This window comes from Dromaius novaehollandiae, chromosome 7 (genome assembly GCF_036370855.1).
Source record: "Dromaius novaehollandiae isolate bDroNov1 chromosome 7, bDroNov1.hap1, whole genome shotgun sequence".
NCBI lineage: Eukaryota > Metazoa > Chordata > Aves > Casuariiformes > Dromaiidae > Dromaius > Dromaius novaehollandiae.
The window spans coordinates 10,914,352-10,936,236 of record NC_088104.1 but is presented as its reverse complement, the minus strand read 5'-3'; the positions used below and the strand labels follow the sequence as shown (position 1 = coordinate 10,936,236).

Here is a 21,885-nt window from a genome sequence, read left to right as displayed (position 1 = left end):
TTTTCCGACTCTGTTGGGAGCTGTAACATGGCATATCAGAGAAAGGTAGAAAGATAGGGAGGGAAGATAATGCTAAAATCCCAGCCTTACAAACTCTTTTATGAGGAGTAGCACTACTCGTAAGAAGAAAGGAATAATGCTCACATTGCTTACAGGTATCTGAGAAGGTTAATTAACCAGTGTTCGCCAACATAGGATGAAGTGAGCTATACAAACAAATATTATAATGGGCTCCCCCTTTTCCCTGAGATGGCTGTGGAGGGTGTGGTTGGAAAGCCAGGAGAGAGCAGGGACAGGGACATGCTACCATGCTCAGTGTCTGCAAACTCGGTGCAAACTGCATTTCGGTAGGAATACTTCTTTAGCTGGCTTAGACAGACTGGGTTGGCAGATGGGACAGCACAGCCTTCAGCGCATGGGAACAACTCGAACACAAGCCTCCCCAAGGACCTTGCACACAGTGTGGCTGCAAGTGGGGACCACTGCTGGTGCCTGTGCTGGAGTACGTCTTTGGGTTTGTAGGGCATCTTAAAACCAGCACATACGTGCACCTAGAGCTTGTAGTAAAATTATAGACTGAAATATGCAACTGTTGGTCAGTGGATTCAATTCTGAAAGTGAAGCCAGAAAGAATGATTCTTAAGGTCTCCTTGTGGTTTTTCAGATTTTAGCTCCTGCCACCAGAGACTCAGCCACAGTAAGTCAGCTGAGAATCTTCCCATTGACCTCAGTGAGATCTAGACCATATCGCAGCAGAGCTTCTAGAATATTTTTCAGTAAAGTATCCAAAACAGTTTTGCTTCAGCACTGGGAAATGAGACACTCGGCACTAACAGATTTAATATTCATCTTGTCACATACCAGGTTTCCCTACCTGTCTTTAAGTTTCTCATAGGAAAAATGCCCCATCAAGTCACTGCTGAAATCTCTCAAATGCTCAGCAGAATGCCCATGCAATGGAATACACAGAAGGGCTTTAAAATTCTTACTTCAGAAAAGAAAATGATTTTTTTCCCAAGATTTTGACTTGATGTTCATAGATAAAATGACAGAACAGAATAAACAGGTTTATACACACATTACTGTATGCATTATGCACATATGAAAATATTTATCTTAGAAACATTGTATTTAAAAATTAAGACTATATTCACCTGTGCACACTTTCACAAATCTATAAAACAACAAAAGATAATACAGTTCTAACATAAACTGTAAAACCTTAAAAATTAAACACTGTTTCTGATCAAAACATATGCCACAGGTAAATGAACTTCTGTTATCTATAAGAATTCGCTTTTGCTTGGAATATTGTGAAAGCTTTAGACTATTTAAACAATGATACTTTGGACTTCTAGAGAGCCTAGGGGACTTCATTAGGGTTTTTTCAAGCTCTTTGTAGACATTAATTAAAGCTGTGAGAAATGATGTGCTGTTGGTATTATTTACACCTATTTAACATTAGCTCACACCCATATCTAAGGTCAAACAGCAAATCTAACAGAATCGGTAGCAGAATTGTGATATGAGAACTCTTGAGACTTGCTTTAGCTGTTGGATATTGTCTCCCACTGGACCGTTGTATCAGTTATAGAAAATAACTTCTGATCGCTCAGAAAATGATCTGGACACAGTAGCTATTATTGCTATATGAACTTCAGTACATGGTTTGAAGAACAGATGAACCCAGACTGAAGGAAAATCTCCAAACTTGTGAAAGTGCTATTGACAGGCAATTTCATTATATCTAGTTTCACTTTATTTGGGTTATATATTTCATTTCATAAAAACCTTATCATAAAGATCTAAACCTGTGAAGAATGACATTAAGCAATCCTTTATTACCTCTGCCGGTCCATTAAAATAAATTACATCTATCCCGTCCCCTATTATTTCAGGGAGCGCAAGGACTTTGATATATTTTGGCATAATTGCTTCAGTATCCAAGGTTTATTCTGTAATTGCTGTTGTGCAAACGAGACATTTAAAGAGTAGTCAGCTTTTTTCTATAGGACCCATCTCTGTAGTATATAAGCATCGTATAGTCTACATATTTTGGAGTGTAAGTAAGTACTTTTCAACAATTTTATTGGCACCTTTTTAATGAAGACAGATGTCAGACAGCACCCAGTTTATCCATATAGTGTAAAGCGTTCCTTGGCTTCATAGTTTATTAACAATGGTGATTCATTACAATGACAACTGAGAAAAACAGATTACTTAGAAGTTATGATGAGGTAATTCTGCTTCTTGGAGCCTCTTTAATGAATCACCATTTTCCCTCCCTCCTTTGACCTAATTTCAAAATCATATACCTGTGTAAAATATTGTGATGAGAATTGTGTCTAATTATCTTCTAAATTTTTCTTTTAATTGCTAGAAGGATGCCCATTCTTGAATGAGGGAGGTATTCATGATGTAATAGTGTTAGAGAGTCCTTGAAATCTAGATTAATTATTAGTTGTGTGGACTTCTGAGAGTTTTTGATGTATTCATTTGCATTCACAAAGATGGCTTTTTAATTAAAGAGAGTTTTTGAACTTATACAAATCAGCCTTTTGCGAATGTCCCTAGAAACATGAAAAGTGTTAAAAGTGAAAAGAATCAGAGTTCTCCTGAAACTTTACCTTCCCTGACAAAACCTAAATGACCAACAGGATTCAAAATATTGGACTGTATTTCAGCATCTCTAGCTGATCTCCAATATAAAGCAGAATTATTATTATATTATTAAAATTGCATTTGTTTACTAGAAATGCTTTGCATTTAAATTCCATAGAAATGCTTCTGTAGAAAAGGGGAAGAATGATATGAGAATATCTGATTTTCATTTGAGCTTCCTTTATGGTGAATGTCTCTACTTTTACCTACGTACTTGTTTTTCCCTCTTTCTAAATTAAAGCTTCTTTTCCGTGGACTCCACTTTTTTTAATGATTCCCCATCATAGCTCTTGTCATCCCTGATTGCCACCTGGGACTTCTGTTTTGTTTTGTTTTTTTTCTTAAGATCAAGAGAACAAACTGATTGCTCTCAGCCTCCAGGTCTGTTTCACAGATTTATACATGGCATCATATTTTCTGTATTATAGCTATCCACTTAATGCAGCCTAACGCCTAGTTTGCAATTTTGACCGCTGCTACATACTGAATTTGAACAGATGTCTTTACTGAGCTGTCCACAGTGATGCCCAAATCATTTCCCTCAGAAGTTCACAACAAATTCAGATCCCAGCAGAGTGTGTAAGTCGTCTAATCTGCACCTTCTGTTATTTTGTAAATCAGTGGAATTTCATCTGACAGAATGCATTCCTTTTTCCTCAATTTGAGAGCTCTATCCAGAGCCCCTCTTACATCTCCCTGCTAGGGCTGACTGCTTAATCTGGATTTTCAGCAACTGAAAAACACCAGCCCTTCTCCACAACTATTGCACAACTGTTCCAGAATTGTGCCATGGTAAGACTGGGTCATTTATACCTCCTCCGTGCTCCTCTCTCTTCAGCGGCTCCCAGTTACCCACAGAACTGTAATCTATAATTACGGGCAAGTTTAATTGGATCTTGTGAAAAACTTTATCAAGAACCTCTTCAAAGACTAAATAGAAGATATCCATCAGTCTTCCTGCATTTCTTACTGCCTAAGTGCTTTCAAAGAGCTTAGTCAGAATACAGTAAATCAATTTCTTTTTAAAGCAGTGATACTTCTATATTATCATAGAGGGAGTAAAACAATTTTTTTGTACATATTTCCTCCTATATTTTTCTTGAATTTAAACTAATTCAGGATTCTGAATTCTCTTAGTAGCTTTTCTGATACGTTCAAACTGGCCATAATTTGCTTAGCTTCCAGCAAAGTACTATGTTCATTTAGTAGCACATCTACTTCACATTTCATCTCCAGAAGACATTCACCTCATTTCTTGGAGAATTAATGTTTGATCCTAACTTTTCCAATGTAAGCTAAAAATTTGAGTGGATCAAGGACATTCTCTATTTGCATTGCCTCTTTTTTCATTTTTTTTGTCTCTGATGACATCTGAACTTCATGACTTGTACAGGTGCCTGGCAAGGTGGGTAATTGTCAGTCTGTCTGATGGAAAATGACCCCAATACCATACTGCTTCTCATCCCTCTTCTACCTTTATTGAAATTTTCATTTTAGAAAGTGATCTTCTATTCCAAAGCACTCATATAATTTATTTGAGCATCTGGATACTTGTTTTTCCTATTTTCTTGCAATTCTCAGAGTCAGCACTGCATGTTCCTGCTTTCCAGAATCCTTGCCTTCTTGGCCTCACTTGGGATAAATTTAATTTTCAAATAATATTTTCTTTAGCTTGAACAGACTTTTGCATCTTGATGCTTGAATGTTTTTTCACTGGTAGCTTTGCTGCTCTGTAATTTTACTTAAAATGCAGTGTGAACACTATTCAAGGTTCTGTCAGGATTTCTTTAAACATACTATGAGCTGATTTCCTTTCTTAACTTTTCCCTTTAGTAAATTTTTAAAGACATCAACATAATTTTTTTTCCCTTTCCTTTTACATGTATACATGGCCAGGTATAAACTGCATAAAAACTGAGTCAAGCTTATTTTTACTATGATCACAGCGTTACTTAGGGTCTCACTTCATGAATCAGCCTGTGTCCCACAGCAGAAAGGAGTAATTTCTTTTCACAATTAGTTGTTCGGAGAAGCAGAGCCTTAAGGCACACACGTATTACTTCTCCTGACCACCCTGGAAGACGATGCTCAAGCCCTCTACGCTGGTGTGCCTGAAGGCTCTTTACCGACCCGCTCTGCGCCCCATGGTCAATATTACCCATAGAGCGTCTACTTCATGTTCTGCGTGACGTGGGCCTGGAGACCTTCTGAAGTTCTTCGTGAAAAACAAGAGGGAGAGAAACACACAGCTGTGTATTTAACGGCCCTGTAGCCAGGGCCCAGGAGATGAGACACGGAGGTGCAAGCTGCAACCGTGTCTGCTGGGGAGGAGCAGCCTGAACCTGCACTTGTGACAGTGCCGGCAAAGCCGCGGTCAACAGGCTCTTGTGCAGGTTGTCAGAGAACGATCCCTGTCTCTCTTTTTTGAAAAATGTCATTATGTAAATATAAAGATTCATTGGTATAAAAGGTAAGCAAGGTAACAGGACCACTTGCTTCTGTTCTACTCTCTCTCTTTCACGAGCGTGGGCTGCCGACGGGATGCAGCAGTGAGGGGCTGCCGGCGCGGGGCGAAGGCTCTGCTGCCAGGGCCGTGCCGGCCGCCAGCCCTGCCGGGAGCCGACCTCTCTCCCCTCCCGCCTGCGCTCCGACATGAAATTCAGCTTGTCTGGAGAAGCCGAATGCTCCCCGTTATCTGTAAATATCTGCGCTCAGCTTCAGAAGACATTTTGTTTCCCTCTTGGATTGCCGGCATTTACCCATCCCTGGTTTTAAATATAGATTTTACCCATATGATTAGATCCACAGTTTCTGCTGAGCTTGATCTAGCACTTTTGCTGTGCATGCAGTTCATCTGGTTTTAACATTTCCCCGAATCTTTGGTTTAAATAAATCTTCCCAAATCTTCCCATCGTCTTCCTCGAAGGCAGTCTGTTTTCACGTTGCTTAAAATGTAAACCATCCGTGCAATGTAAATGTAAACCTCCAGGCAATTCATTTTCTAATTTGTTTTCTCCCGCATTGGAAACTCAAGAACATGTACTTCATTTACATCTATTATTACTGTATTACAGATATTGTTATTATTATTAACATTATTATTATTATTTACTCTGGGGGTGATACATTCCCCGAGGCAGATAAATTGTAAATTGAAACCAGATGTCCAACGAGCTGATGACACATAGATTTTCAGGCAGGACTGAAATCTCTTCCCAAAATTCAAATTGCTACGGACAAATTAACTTGCCTCTGTGTGACAAACAGGGAACCGACTACAGCAATTCATAAACAACATCAAACATCACCTTGTGATTACACACAAAAAATTTCTTGTCACAATTTTAAATTCGGTACTTAAACATAGAGTGAAAATATAACAAAACCAGCAGGGAAGGTAGGAGGCTACAGTAAGATTAGAAGATGGGAAGGGTACATTCGGAAGCCATTAACAGTCCAATCCGACTAACGAAAGCTAGCTTTAAGATAGTCCCTCCAGGGAGGATACTTCAAAGATTCTCAAATAAAAAAGGCAATTTATTGGCTACGCGATCTTTCTAGAGGCCCCCAAATTTCCCATCCAGCCCATTTGTTTTTCATTCGTCTTAAATTTTAAAGTCACCTTTGCAATTGCTGAAGATCTTTAAGGAATTTTTTTTAGAAATTATACTAATTGGCCTATTTTTACTCCCCTCTCTTTGCCCTTAAAGACTATGAAGCTTGGTGCCTAAAAATAAGTCGGAGTGAGCTGAAGTCTGTGATCTCCAGATGGCTATCAGCAAGAGAGTTCGTTTTACCCCCTGTGCTTTATACGCACTTACCTGTGCTTTCACACGCCAGAAAGTTTAACCATTACGGCGTACTTGTCTGAGAAGAGCAATACCAGAATGTAGAACACAAAACGGCCCCGCGCTACTGTTATTTCCAACCATCCTGAGAGACTTAGAAGTCCCAATTCTCACAGGAGCACTTTTCACTTTGCTTTCGTTCAAATTTGCTGCACAATATCAAGTTTTAGCAATTTGAAGAAGAACTGAGCAAATTCCACTGCAAAGCTCTCATTGCAGACCACAGCATTTAGCATCTAAAAACTATTATTTTTACTCCAGTAGAATTGAAAAGACCAAATACGCAGAGTTTAGAAAGACAGACCTATAAACACAAAGAGAGAGAGTCTATCCCAGCAAGCTACTGTTATACGCATTGCTAATGATATTTTAGCTTTGTACAGCATTTTCAAAAATCCCTATGACAAGTACTTAATTCTTAAGTACTTAATTCACCACCGAAGGAATATGACAGATTATATCACATGAAACTAAGGATCTAGCTCCACGACACCGTGCATGGACATCCAGAGGCAGCCAAGCCAGCTCATACACGGGGATGAGGTGAGGTGCATTGCTCGGCCGGTGCCCAGCTCCCCGGCAGCGTGCATGGCCTGTGCTGACGTGACCCTGCTGATTTTCAGCCGTTTCTACATGGCCTTGCACTGTAATATGGAGGAGCCAAATAACATGATTTCTAAGTGCTCCAGCTGGCAAGGTGGTGAGCACCAACCTATATCCAGCAAAGTAATTGTATGCTCAATATTAAATATGTGAATACCACTGAATTTACATATGCTAAATGGTGATATGTTTATGGGACCATAGAGCAGAGTAAGAAGGTGAAAGCCCTCAGCATAAACATGGACTTCTGTTTTTCAGGGAACTGCCTGTTTATTCGTATTTGTTTGAACAGAAAATGGAGATACATGTTAATGGAACTGTTTAAAAGGTACTATTTTACAGCACAAATCTGCCAAAACATACCGACATGCGTAAATCATATGTGCTCTTCTAAGATGAGGATCTATGCAAATCTCTGAAAGCTCTAAATATAAATTGGGAACTTTTAGGACATTAGTAGGCTTTTGAAATCCAGCGTAGAGGCTGGCATTGGCAGGGAATAAAGCATTCACCTACCAGCCTTCGTTGATGTAACACCGTTGTTACTCTCATCAGAGCCTTCCTGTGAGCAGGGAAGGATGGATTTTTAAATATTCAATCAGTATTTTCATTCGGTAGTTATCAAAAGGGGGATTTACACTCGATAAGCTAACATGTTTGTCTAGTTAGAGCAAAGGACAGTTTCTGGCCACAAAGTGTTAAATCTGCCACGGATTAAGCCCAATTTGCTTCCTAGTTATCAAAGATCCTTTCTTACTTCTTCCTGTAATGTCCGTAATCTCCTTTATTTATACATTCATGAATTAATGGGGCCCTCGGCTGCTAATTGCTGGCTCACCCGCCTGCACCGCAAGGCTCTTACAGCCAAGCGCAGCCGCACGCAGCCGCGCACAATAGCACGGGTGGATGCCGAGAGCCCGAAGGTTTAGCCCCAATTGACACCAATTAAATCTAATTTCGACTACCTATCTCCTCTTGCAGATGACTGAGGAGGATAAAGCAGGATCAGGACCAACACGGTGTTTCCTAATATCAATCTACAAGGAAAAAATTAAAATGACATTTCAAATGAAGAAGGAAGAGATCTCCCTCGTCTATCTCAGGCTGAATACTTTTCCCCTATGCTCTTCCTCATGTTTAATTTTCAGTCATTTGCACTCTGATAGAGATCAAAGACTTTGTCAAAATATAGTTTGCACTGAAGTAGGTATTTAGCAAACATATAGGGAGACATGTTTCTTCCTTCTGATGTCTTACATGCTAAAATTAGTCTGAAAAAAAAATAATTTCTGGGCAAAATGACTCCTACAGATTTCTGTGTCTTGGTTGCTCCCATTTTTAATTATACTAAAATTGTCTATTTTCTGCATATATCTTTATAAAATGTGCTTTCTTACAATTCTCTTCTTGCAGAGTATTTTAACAGAAACAAGCAAACTGATACATTAATACATTGTAGTACTAATTAAGAAAATGATACAGCAATAATCAGTGAACAGATTCAAAAGATCTGATCTATCTTCTTGACTAAATCCTAATTTTTTCTCCTCCTAGAAGACTTTTTGTGGGACATATAAGTACATATTTGCTTTTGATACTTTTCTATCAAGTCTATCAAATCAAGATGAAATACAGTAGGTTCAAAACCTATTAAGAGATCAGGCAGAAACTCCAAAACAAACAATTACAAGAGTTGCAGAATAGTCAAAAGCAATTGGGGCAGCCTAGTCCACAGGTATATCTCTGTATTGCTTTATTTGTATTGAAGAAAGATCATTTGCAGGGTGGCAGCAAGGAATTAAAAATCCGAGAGATGGGAGTCTCTTCTCCCTGAGCCAAAGAGAACTACCCTAGGATGTGTTAATACCTTATTTCACTCTGCTTTCTAAACAAGTTAAGATACTTCCTGGTTATTTTTAATAAAGAAAAGGTAAATCCACTCTGAAAATGTCAGGCCCAAATCAACGCTGGCTTTTCAAACTAAGAGGAGGATGCATTTCTCTCATGATAGCTGCCTGTACGTTGACGAAAGCTTGCAGAGATGTTGCATGCCCATTTACCTAAAGCAAACAAACAAAAGAGCTAAAGAGGCTCTGCTCCTTCTTAAAGATTTTTTTTGCCAAAATTAGTGTTCTGCATGCAGTTAAAGTTACCCTCCAGCCTGTTTTTTCTCAGCTTCTGAGAGAGACTGCATTTAATCCACACTATTGGAAAGGTCCACAAGTCAGAAGAGTCCCCCCGCATCATGTCCCTGAACTTAACAACCCGTCGCACTGACAGCGGGCAGGATGCCCCCTCTGCTGTCCCTGACAGCAGCTGGAAATGGTCCCAGCAAGGCCGGCCGCAGCGCCGTGCGCCTTGGCACCGGGCGCGCCGGGAATCCCCTGCAGCCCTCCTCTATCAGAGAGCACCATATCCGCCACCCTTTGTTGCTGCGACTCCCTCTCAAAAGCTCACACTTATCCCTTGCAAGCACATTTGCCACTTCAAATCTGTTTCCCCACGGGACGTTTTGCTTTATCGTAACAACCTGTTTGCATTTCCTGGGCTGCCACATATCATCCAGGCTTTTTGTGCAGCTTGGGGGGGGGAAAAAAATTCCTCCTTTCCCTTTCAGATTCTTATTTCTCTATCTGGCGCTTTCTGCAAAAATTCCCCAGGAGAACTTCTCTTTCACTCCTGCTGTATATTTTTATCTCGCCATTTTACACTCAACGAAATGTAGGTTCCCCCCACCGCACACCACCTGTTCTCACCTCCGGCCAATGCTTCTTTCCATCTTTAATTACCATTTCACTTACCTGTTATGACTCTATGCAGAATCACTGACACTAGGCAAACAGGCTGCACATTGCTCTCCTGTCATTGAGACGCTGGCTAGACTGGTTGTTGTCTTGGCCATGGGGACAGGATTCCACCCAGAGACCCTAAGCAATTATCTTTTTCATTCCTCTTTGAAGTTGGAGGATAGTATTGGTAATTAAATTCCTACTCCTGTTTGTTGTGGGTTTTTTTTTCCTGCATGTTCCCATTTCCCAGAAACCTTAGGTGAAGGGTTTTCTGCTGGGATGAGGAAACAGGATCTGCAGCTAATTTGGTTTAGTTCTGGAATTCAATCTGGATTTAAGAGTTACACCGTGAAGCCTTACGTTATTTTATTTTTTGCAAAAAAAAAAAAAAAAAAAAAAAAAAAGCCCTACATGTTTTGCAGAGCAATCGAGAATTTATTAGGTCACATTCACAGTTTGCTACACAAAAACCTGCTTGGACTGTATCATTTTTGTGGAAAGTTATTCAGAAGACCAAAAATGAACTCCCAGCTAAAAACAGTGGGAAGTGGACAGGGCAGGGGAGGAAAATCCCTTGGGATGGAGCCCCTTGACTGGAATAATTAGCTGTGCTCTGTAGCCAGCCACTCTTTTCCCTCTTGAGTTTCTGGGCCTCGTTTGCTACCACATACTACAAAAACAAAAAACCTCTCGCTCAGCATTTTCAGGTCATTTGCCAAACTCCAGCATTTCTCGCTGCCAACCCCGTTTTAGTTTTCAACTGTCCGAGTCCTCTTCTCCCTGCCAGGTGACTCCTTTCTATTCAGCCATGCCACCTACCTTCGCCGCCTCCCCGTTCGTTTCCCTCCAGAGCTGTTAATTATCTCTCCGCTCGGCTCCACGACATGGGTCTGGTCCAAGCCCCATTGAAACGCTTCCCCCGGCTTCAATGGGCTTCTTGAACGAGGCCCAACGTCGTGGTCTCTCCCAGGCTTCTTTTGCCGCTTTCTTGTCTTCCCGCGAGGTCTCTTTTTCCTCCTGTTTTTATTCGGCAAGGCGGTGTGGCAGGACACCTCCTCTCCCTGCCCTGCGCGCCCGGGGCTGGGAGAGGCAGCGGGCGCAGAGGAGCTGGGCGAAGGCGCCGGCCCTGGTCGGACGCACGGCTTAGCCGAAGGCAGAACCACCTTCCGGAAGGCTGAATATTTTCATCTTTCTTTCAAAGTGATTATCAGAGATGGCTCGCGGGGCTCAGAAAACATATTTGGTAATATTTCTTGGTTCTGCCACAGTTTTACCTAAACGAAGGAGCTACGTAGGAGGTGCTGGGTTCAAAACACACCAGAAAAGCTGAAGGCCTGGTGGTTCATTAAGCTGCTGGAGAAGGACAGGGGTTCACAAGCATGCTGTGTTCGGTGACAGCCAGACCCCCACAAAATGCACACCTCCACTGGTGTCAATGGGCCTTTAGAGGTTTACAACAAATAAATATTTGTCCCTGAAAATACAACATACATATGATCAAGAGTTTGAAAGAAAAATCCAGGTGCAATCATCTAAACGTTTGGGAGCCATTAAAATTTCAGTCCGTACTTTTTTTCTGAATTGGAACAAAGGATTGTTATATCTCTTTTAGCAAAGTAAAACTCCAGATGCAGGGACTGATTTTGGCCTTCCTCCATAAGATATAGCGAAGGATTTTCTCCTCTAGCCAATGTCTTTTTTCCTACCCTATACTTTTATTTTCCCCCTGTGTGGAAGACTCATCTACCTTCAAGTATTCTGATGCTGCAGGTATTTGTTTGCTTGCTTTTAACAAGACCATCTGTTAATTGCCCCAATCCCCCCGGTGCTAAAGCGCAGTGTAACGGCTTCCCCCTCCCTGCCAGGGCAGCTGAGGCAAGCGCCACGTGTGCTCTCATCACGCACAGCAAAATGAAGTGCACCCCAGCAAAGAGCAAACGTCATGCTTTTGTAATGCTTTCTCTGCAGCCCAAGAGGTGGAGTTGGTATCCGAGCATTGCAGAGGCACTGATAATTTGAAGTATTAATTTAATCAGCCTTGCAGATACTTGGATTGTCCACGATCCGGGAAATACCCTCCCAGTTTGCGGCTGCTCCGGACCCCATAGAAGGCAGCAGGAGCCTTTCTGAGCTCTTGAATTACAGGCTTTCCTCGGGCTTGTGTACAGTGCCCCAGACTTAATTACCATGTTCCTGACCGGGATAAATATGCAAATGGACTTTTCAGCTGGAGGGCCCTAAAATATAGGTCGGACACATGGCAACTAATGACTTGATCTGGGCTATATGCAAACATTTGCCAGCCAAAGGCCTGAACCTATTCCCCTGGAAGCAAACGGCACAATTACTGCAAGCTCCAGGGAGAGCCGCACTGCGATGCCTTCTTTAAACGTGGCCGGTGTTTCCAAACAGCTCAAATGTGTCAGCAGCCTTTCCTTGGCCTTTCCTCCTTCTCCTCTCCCTGATCTGCTATGATAAGAAAATGTCCACGACACAGATTTTATCATAAATGCTGGAGATTTATGCACCTGCAGGTTTCACAGCTGCAGGGCAGGCATCTTATTGTGGATGCAGCTCCCGCTAGGTTCAACACAGCGATGTTTTAACAGAGAAATGTCTTTCCCTGGAAGGTGGAAATCAGCATCTTAAATTAACCAACATAAACTGCTTTCCTTTGCATGTCCTGCAAAACACCACAGCCCACTCTCTGTTAGAGCGCTAAGCACAAATTCAGAGTTTCTCTCCAACTATTAAAGCTTACTTATGTGGCTCAGGGTGAAGGATAAAAAAATATTCAGCCCCCAAACCTTGGCTTGCTGATTCAGCTCTGTGGGGCCCCAAGTATCCAAGGCCAGCTGTAAGCAGATTTGTTAAATCAGCTTCTGTTATGGGACAAAAACATCTGTTGGAAACCTGATGTCACTCATAATTCACAGCTCCCATACTATATTTATTGACATTCATAGTCTATCTGTGATTCTTTTTTCCTATCAAAGAGCTGCAATCAGTAAGGCACCAATTCAGTAACATGCTTTTGAGAAGTCATGTCTGGAGATGCAAACGATGAGTGGTTAACAGGCATGCTGCCCAAGCAGCTTAATGCAGCATTTTTCGTTAAGGCAAGAAAACCTGGAGTATATGCAAAAAAAGGCTGTATGCTACCTCCTCTCTGAGGGACACCGCAGTCACGTAGTAAACCACACTGAGCTGGCCGAAACCCAGCTGTCCATCCCTTCACAGCCACCAGCGGGACGGTGTTTGCTGGCCCGTCACTGAGAATCCCACGACGTTCTGCGCCGAGGCAGAGTATTTGAAATAACTCCTGGAATTACTGTATGATGAAGAACTGTATGAGGTATAGGATTGCAGTTTAAAACGCCCAAGGTGCTGTGATTTGGCATCTTAATTTTCTGTGTGTCCACAATCAGACTTTCAGCTTTCCTATGTCAAAAAACCCCAACCTGTAGTTGTTTAACTGAACATGAAAACTAGTGATACCATTTTTAGCATAAAATGAAATACCGTAAGTGCCCCGTGACTAGAAGTTTAAAAATGACGGGAATTTGATGGTTCTGGTCCATTCATTTCTGCAAATCAGCAATTAAGTGAGAATAATAAAATACAGAAAATTACTTATTTGTAAGTTGCCTTTTAATTTACTCCAGTTTGTGGTAGCAAAGACATCTAAAGTGGAGATATTTAAAACACGACAGCAACAATGCTACAGCAACAATGCTACAGCAACAATGCAGCGCGTATTCCAAAGAAACAACAAAACCTTGCTGCAGTTTTTAACAGCACAAAAGCACCCTGGGAAGGGAGAAGGAGAGGTTCAGTGGAAAGAACAACAGGCAGTATGGAAGAAATGGGGAAAACAAACTGACCTGTATTAATTCTGCTTTCTGGGGGTATTTTTTTTTTTTAAACCCCAAACCAGCAGACAGCCAAGATTAATCTGACAAAGAGGAGTACTGATAAGCAAAGGCAGAAAAGAGAAAAGGAAAAAATAACGTATTTGACACATCTAGAGATAATGAACAGTCCAAGAATAAATTAATAATGTGCATGGGTGTGTGTGTTTATGTAAGTGTGTGTTAGCACAAGCACATGCCAAAGTATACAAACATCCACGTGTGTATTTGAGCATGGCTGAAAGCAGTAAGAAAGAAATGTATTGCTGCCATTTTAATTACTATGTAAAAGCAGTTAAATGCAATGATGACAGTACCTTAGTACTTGGGCTGCTAAATCAGAATCTAAAGAACAGATCATCCTTACAACAATTTAATTCTCTCCTTGTTAATACTGTTGAGAATTACTAGACATATACGGGAGGACAGAATTTTAGATCATCACAGGAGAATCAAGTAATTTATACCCAGTCAATCAGAAGACCAGGAGAGGAAATCTCAAGGTGGCTAGCATTGGTGAAAGTTTATCTTATTTTTGTGAAGTTTTTGAGGACCATATACGGTGCCTGCCATGCATTAATCTGTTTGGATGAAGATTCACAGCAGGTTGCTTTAGTATATTGGTGTCCTCTGCAAATCATCTGGACAGCTGGGACCATGAAATTTACCCAGATCCAAAAAAAGTTGACCCTCACCAAACCTCAGTGCCCTCTAAGGCCATATGTGCAGACCACTTCACATTTTGCACTTGTTTTGCCACTGTGGAATGACAAAAATGCTCTTGTCAAGTGGACATGAGATTTTCAGGTCCTTCCACACAGAAAACATGTCAGCGAAACTTGTCAGATGTTTTTAAACTACAGTATTATAGACACTGTTTTCCCTTTGTTTTTAATGTCATCTTCTGTACTTTTAAGTAAATAAATAAATAAAAGCAAAAGGCAGTTTGACTCAATTTTGTGTTTCTGAACCACAAATAACACCATCAGTTTGGTTCCATCATTTGTAGTAAACTATTCACTAATCTAAGACAGGTGCCCCTGGGTGTTAACATTTAGTCTTCTAGTAGGAAAGTGGGTGCAAAGTTAAACCACATGTTCTACTTAAAAATAAGTGAGGTGTGATTAGGCAAGGTCTTTAAAACATGCGCTCAGACACACACACATACACACGCACACACACTTTGCAGCAAAAAGACGCTGACACTTACAGGCTGTACCGTGTTGTTATCATCTGCACTTAACTCTCTGCCAGGTGGATCACTCTGCAGAAATCTAAGGGGCAGGAGGTTATGTTGAGCTCATTAGGGTGGACAGCTTTTAAAACAAAGTGGTAATAGGGACATTCCGAGGACGATGTGTCTCATTAATATTTCCCCACTGCCAGAATGTGCGAAGAACCTTACTCAAGGAAACCTTGCTGCACTTTAGAGTGATATCTGCTAGAAAAGTAGATAAGTAGATGGATGGCTTAACACATCCAGTTAAAAAGTATGTATACGTATATTTTCATTTTTATGAACTATTTCTGATCATTCTGATTTTGGAGTTGAAGTCACTTAGTCACAGAACTAAAAAGCCTAGAACGAGTTCACTGACTCTCTAACAATTATTTTTAATCTCTTTTCAGATTGAAAGGAACACTCATGAATGCCTAAAACATGGAGTGAAGACTGCAGAGATCCAGCAATTCAACATGCATGTTTGGTGTATACTCATATTTGTACAAAATGATTGCCAAAGCTTTGTAGTTCTGAATTCTGCTTTTTTTTTTTTTTTTTTTTTTTTTTTTTTTTGCCAACCAGATGAAGCAATTGTGTTATTGCCTGAGCTGGTTACAAAGCAATGGAGAATCACAGCCAACATGTTGCTGTGCAACAACATCCACGAACCCATTTTCAAAATGCAAAAGGGACAGAACACTCTTGTTGTATTTGAATTAATTACTGAATATTGTACATCATTACTGGGAAAGGCAAAGCACAGGAAACTTAAGCAATTATTTCTGTAAAAATATATTTGGGGCTCAAGTTGCAAGTGTTTTGAAGGAAGGTAGACAAGTAGATTTTTTAAAAATTGAAAACAGTTATTATAGTACTGCTAGTAGCTTTAAAGTCTGAACTATCATAGATCTAAATGTCTTCAAACGCTGGCAAAAGAGCAATGGAAAATTAATGACGCCGTATTTCAACAGAGATGTTCACATCATCCGTTATTTAAGGATCACAGCATTCCAGTGAAATGGATAGCTTATCCCCATTTTACAGACAATAAGACAGGGAATTTCCGTGATTTACCTACAGCCACATACCCTCACAGCGACAAAGCCGTGAACAGAATTGCTTAATATCTGCTTTAATGTCTACCTAAACAAAATCTAGGCATACAACAAACTATCAGCAGCACACTGGAAGCCTTTTGAGTGCTGAATTATTTATGTCTATGCTTGAAGCCTTGTTTCAGAATAAAGCCATTAAAATTTAAATGTTTTCTCTTTCTACAAAAGTGTATACTAGACCTATATTTTATAAGTATGAAGAGAAACTTTACTTATTTGTGAACATACTTTCTCATACTGTTTCATTACAAAACAAGAGTGTGTTTGAGGTAAGAAAGGAGATGAAGGGTTTTTTTTGGTTTTTTGGTTTTTTTTTTCAAAACCAGTAGTGAATAGGAATAACCTGGAATAACTAAAGATATTAAAAATGGAAGATTTCAGTGATATTATACCAGATGCAGCGTGTCAGTAATGTGCTGCTGGAAAGCTTTACTGATGATGTAGGAAGTAAAATCAAAATTGTGAAATGAAAATTGACTAAAACTGATCTTTTTCAGAATTCATTTTCCTGGAAATTGAAAAGATAGTTGCTTTTCTTCCAAATCTGAAAAACACCTATCAGAAAGTCAAACCATCTCATGAAATTCAAATTTAGGCAGCATTACTTATCCATCCTCACTAAGCGCGCTGAAGACCTTGGAGGACAGGCACACCTCTGCTTGCCAAAAGAAATATTTCTCCCTCTGGAAATGATGAGGCTGCAATGTACTGCAGGTCAGCCTATTAGCGGTTCCCTCCATCATGCTGAAATGGAACAGGAGTGGTCCACAGGGCTCTCTAATAGAGAGAAATTTGCTCGGAGGGTGTAAATGAAGCTCTAAACAAGGCCTACGAAATATGAATCTGTTACAGATGTATTTTTTTTTTTCTAACTACAGATTTGGATTTTCATCCCTCTCCTCCTCCTATCATATGTTGCTTGTTTTAGTGGCTGGCAGGAGGGAGGGGGAAAGGAACTAGCAACATGTGTGCCTATCATCACCCTGACCACTGTGCTTGTATGTCTAACTCGTTCCCCTTTGCTTTGTCTGCTTTTTGTCTTTATCTTGCTCCATCCTATGAGCACTTGTGTGTGTGCAACTTCTGCTTACGTTGACTTCAGCTGAACTACTCATGAAAGTAAAACTGCAAACATGATGCTTACGACATGGAGCCCTCAGACTGGCTGTTTCGTGGAAGAAGCTTTGCCTCGCGATTAGGTGGATGCAAGAAAAACAGAGGCAGAAGTAATCTTCACCCTAAGAAGAAATACATCAAAACAATACCTCTTCCTCCTCCTAGCATATCAGTAGGAAAGATGCTTCTCCTAGAACATAGTTTTTGGTTAAACAGGGTAGAAGGGAAGGAGGAGAAAACGTGAAAGTACAAAGAGCTAGAAGATGGGTTCTCCCAGGCTTTGTAGCTTTCAGGCTTGCTATCACCCAAAATTTGGGCAGAGGGAACGTTAAAGTGACTCTCAAAAGGGATGCTGCCTTTCTTGGGGGATCAGGATGCCAGCTGTGCAGGAGACACTCGCATCAAGTCTCCTCTCTCCTAAATTGGTCCCAAGAGTAAATGTGGCTCTAAGTCCTTCTGCAAGGAAAATGCATCTTACTGTAACTGTGCAATATCTAGCACAATGGATTTGTGAGACTGCACGGGAAATGTTGAAATGGAATTAGTATCTATCTCGCTGACACTAAGTTGACGTAATCCTCTGTTACATTCTCATTTAAAAAAATAATCCACATGTGCAGCGTGTAATAACGTGCCCATAGTAAACAGGCTAAGAATCAGTTAACAGACAGGTCTCCTAAAAGTAACTGTAAATGTGCAATTGTCATTTTCTGGGGAGGCTTCCACTGAGGCTGAAGAAACCCTTTCTTCAGCCAATACTATTCATCATCTGGGTTACTAAAAACTTTCCAATTGATCTCATTGGCATGAAAAATTGGGTTTTCAATGTGAAAAGAAATGACTGCTGGAAAAACAGACACACAAAGCCAAAAGTTTTCAGTTTTTATCCAAACAAATCTAACTACTGACTCAGATGACTGTTAACAATCTAATTCCCTACCCGTGTCTACTGCCAGATAATAATAATAATAATTTTCCAGTGTCTACTACCAGAAATTATCAAGGAGCACTCCAGCAGTTGAGGAATTGGGAGATCATTCTTGATGTACTCATTAGGAATTGCGTAGCTGGCAAGATATCTCATTCATAATAGAGAACATTTATAAGGATATTTGCACTATATGGGCTGATCTGGGTTACTTAAATGACACACATTTTAGTAAAATCCAATACAGGCTGTATATATAGGAACAGAAGGCTTAGATCACCTTTACATGATATGTCAAACAATGCAGTGACGCTGAAAAAAATTACAGGAAATGGAAAATAATTAATTGAACCTGAAATTTCAGTGCAGAACTGTAGTTAAGAGGTTAAACATGGTCACTGGTTGGAGAGAGGGAGGATGAAGGGATGTGATAGGTGGCCTGAGCACATCTCCAGTTGTGCCTCTAATATTGTCTGCAGCCAGCTCTGGTGCCCGTACATCAAACAAGGAGCTCGGTGAGCAACAGCTTCCTGGGGTGGCCAGGAGGCTGGATTTTCCAGAGTTTGATATAAAGTATGAGTACTAACTGAAGCTATTACCGTAGCTGGGGCACAGATTTTTTAGCACAAGCCAACAATTCAGCTTAGTAGTTTCTCTCTTCCACTCAGTCCTCCACTTGCAAAATTGTCTAACAGATTAATCTGAGATCCTACTTCTCCGTAATGTTTATTTGAAACTGGCCAATGACTACAGAGTAGACCAGCACCCCTTCCTTTGCTCCCACAACTGCATCCTTGTAGTCTACCCAAAGGAAAGCTGGAGGTGACGAGATCTCAGTGTGCAGAGAGCTATACAAGCTCACACCTGTCTGGAGAAGGTAATTCAGGTTAAGACAGAGCACGACTTTTAAGCCTTTTGACTTCAGGATATTAAGAATTGTTAAACTTCCGGGAGAAGGGAAGGATGTCTTTAAACAGACTATTCAGGCAGACAGGTTATGGGCCTGAATCTGTTCTCTCCAAAGTTAGCAGGACATGATCTAATTTCAATTTGCATGGATCCAAACTTGAATTACTCTACAGGGCAATTAGCTGAGGACCTACATCCACTGGGATCAGTGAAGTAATTGTGGATGTCTACTTGCATGACAAAACAGACTTTGAGCTCCAAGAGTTTTGTCACTGACCCCTTCAGGAGCTGAATCAAGTGCAGGGTGAACACACAGTGCCGTGGAGAAGTTAGGAGAAAAACAGAAGACTCAGGGTCCCAGCTGTTCTTCCAATCAGACCACAAATACTCTATTGCCTGGGAGACAAACTCAAATGTAATACACACAGCTGTCCTACCTGTGCATAAATGCAGACAGAGAAACCACACTGGCTAAAGTATTCAACCATCTAGAGCTAACATTTTTATGTACTGTTTAGCTGTTGGCAGACACTAAGAAGAAACATGCATTTTTCTTTAAAAGGAAAAAAAAAAAGGGCTGTTGGGGGTTGTCAGCATGTTTTTGAGGAACCATCCCTACTGTGCTGTCACTGGTGTCCCCCCGAGCATGCTCAGGCTGAGCTAGTCTAGCATTTTGACTTCCACAAACAGCTCAGCTGTGGAAGCCCACAGCCCAAACCATGGGATTCTGACTCGGTAGCTGTTAAATAAAGACCCTATTCCTATATCACTATAAATGCAAATGATTGTGAAAGGATACTCGGTGAGGTTCAGTAATAATTCAAATCACAAATCCTTTTGCCATGCAACTCATATAATACGATATTTTTTATGGAAGCCCTTCTCCCCCTCCAGAAGGCATTAAATTGTTATTCATATTTCAAATGAAAAAATTCAGGAAGAGTATTAAAAGACAGACAGTGCTAGCAAGATAGATTCAAGGCTTGTGTATGTGCCTCACGCCTACTATACCAAGTGCTCCTGCTCTAGAAATATAAAAAGGGAGTCAAGTGAACAGCATGAAAATGGATGTAAACATGGAATTAAAAAGATGATCGCCAAAAGTACAATAGCATTCTTAAGGGAAGGGTGTGTAATTTGAACAAACACAGCTGAAGGCAAGAATTAGCCCCTTATGCATAATCACATAAATCAAGATAAATAAGGTTGGTTTTTTTAGAATTACCCATGAAGTTTGTTTGCTCTGAAGAACAGTGATAGATAAACAATAATGTCTCAGGCTTAGCAAGAATTGCTACATGGTGTGGCAGTGTTGGCAGACTGTTAGTGCTTTTTCAATACATTACTTAAAAAAAAATAATCAGGGTGCAAGAAGCAATGCTACTGAAATTCCAGCTACAGTGCTCCACTGATAGCCATCAATGTATGCAGGTGCAAGGGGAGAAATATTACTCTTAAACAGCTCATTCATTTTAAGTCTCAGTTCATTTGCTACTGAAAATATGAAAGCAGTACACTGGAGAGAAATGCTCTGTTAATATGTGTATCCCAGCTCTCCAACAAGCAGGCTTCTTTTAAAAGCTTATTCATGTGGTTGGAAAGGCAGCGAAGTTTTAGCTGGGTCCTTCACTAGTATAAAGGAAAGACTTTTTTTTTTTTTTTTTAATGTGCTGGTTCACTTATTCCTCAAAAAGCATATCTCTATGCAATTCTTGGTCCTGAATTTGACCTAATGAGTCCAGAGCATTCAAGAAACCCAAAATGAGATCAGTCATTAACACTAAAACGCAAAGTCCAGCAAATTCAACGAGAAGCTGACATACTTGGAAACAATTTTCTGCCACTGAGGAGAAACGGAGCCTCTCCAATGAAGTATGCTGGGGCTTTGAGCAGCCACAATGCAGGACCACACAGGCCAGCATTACGGTGCAATAGGCGCTGACCTGCAGAGAGAAATGGTTGTCAGCCCACACTGTGCGTCTCCGAGGTTTTGCTTTGGACCACCTCTGTGAACTGAATGCCCACTAGCCGTGCGGTGGGACAGCAGTCAGCGGCTGGAGTGTGTCAGGTATCCTCCTGCATTGCATCCTCTGGCCTAGCTCCAGCCAACAGAAATCCGGTTTGCATCCTCAGGACTGCTGCGTGATATGAACCAAAACACAGTAACTAGGAACAAACAGAAGATTTGCTTCCAAAGCATGCTCTGTAAGAGAACCAAAACGCCAGTGTAGACGCACCTGGAGGGAACTCCAGACACACACTATTCAGGTCAAAGGACTTCAACTGTACAAAGTTCAGACAGCCAGTCTTGGAAAAACCTAAAGTGAAGATCTGTCCTGTGACCATACAGAACTACAAAACAGAAAACAAATTAAGCTTTTTCAAATAAAGTTCTAGATTAATCCTTTCACCTGGAAGTTATGGATAACAGAGTTTGAAAGATCAAGACTATGTACCTGGGAGCATTATAATGATGCCTCTTCCATGCGGTAATGATAAAAGACTTAGGAAAAGATGGGTAAAGTGTAGGAGTTGAGGGCAAAACCCTGATGACACTGATAAATCTCAACTGACTTGACTTGTTTTGGTTAGGTCTCCTCCAATCATCATGGCGCTGTCAAAATGACTGCATTTTCTGCTTTTTTACCAATGCAACACTATGCTCTCCATGGTTTTGGTGATCTCCAAGGTTTTTTTTATTGTTTTAGAAAAGCACAAGTTTCACATTCCTTAACTACAACACTGAGACTTTTTAAGGCCACAAAATGCCTTGTTAGAAAGAT

The 21,885-nt window shown here is 40.7% G+C and overlaps 1 long non-coding RNA gene across 3 annotated transcripts in view; it reads right to left on the bottom strand.

The window, feature by feature from the left end:
- The window catches only part of LOC112981479 (uncharacterized), an 87,742-nt gene that overhangs the window by 52,692 nt on the left and 13,165 nt on the right, over positions 1-21,885 (bottom strand). The window contains exon 3 of one of the 3 annotated variants that reach the window (XR_003258721.2): positions 17,896-21,045. The exons of the other annotated variants lie outside the window; for them this stretch is intronic. This is a non-coding gene — a long non-coding RNA (uncharacterized LOC112981479). Of the gene's footprint in view, positions 1-17,895; positions 21,046-21,885 lie in introns of those variants that run through there. 3 annotated transcript variants of the gene reach the window in all.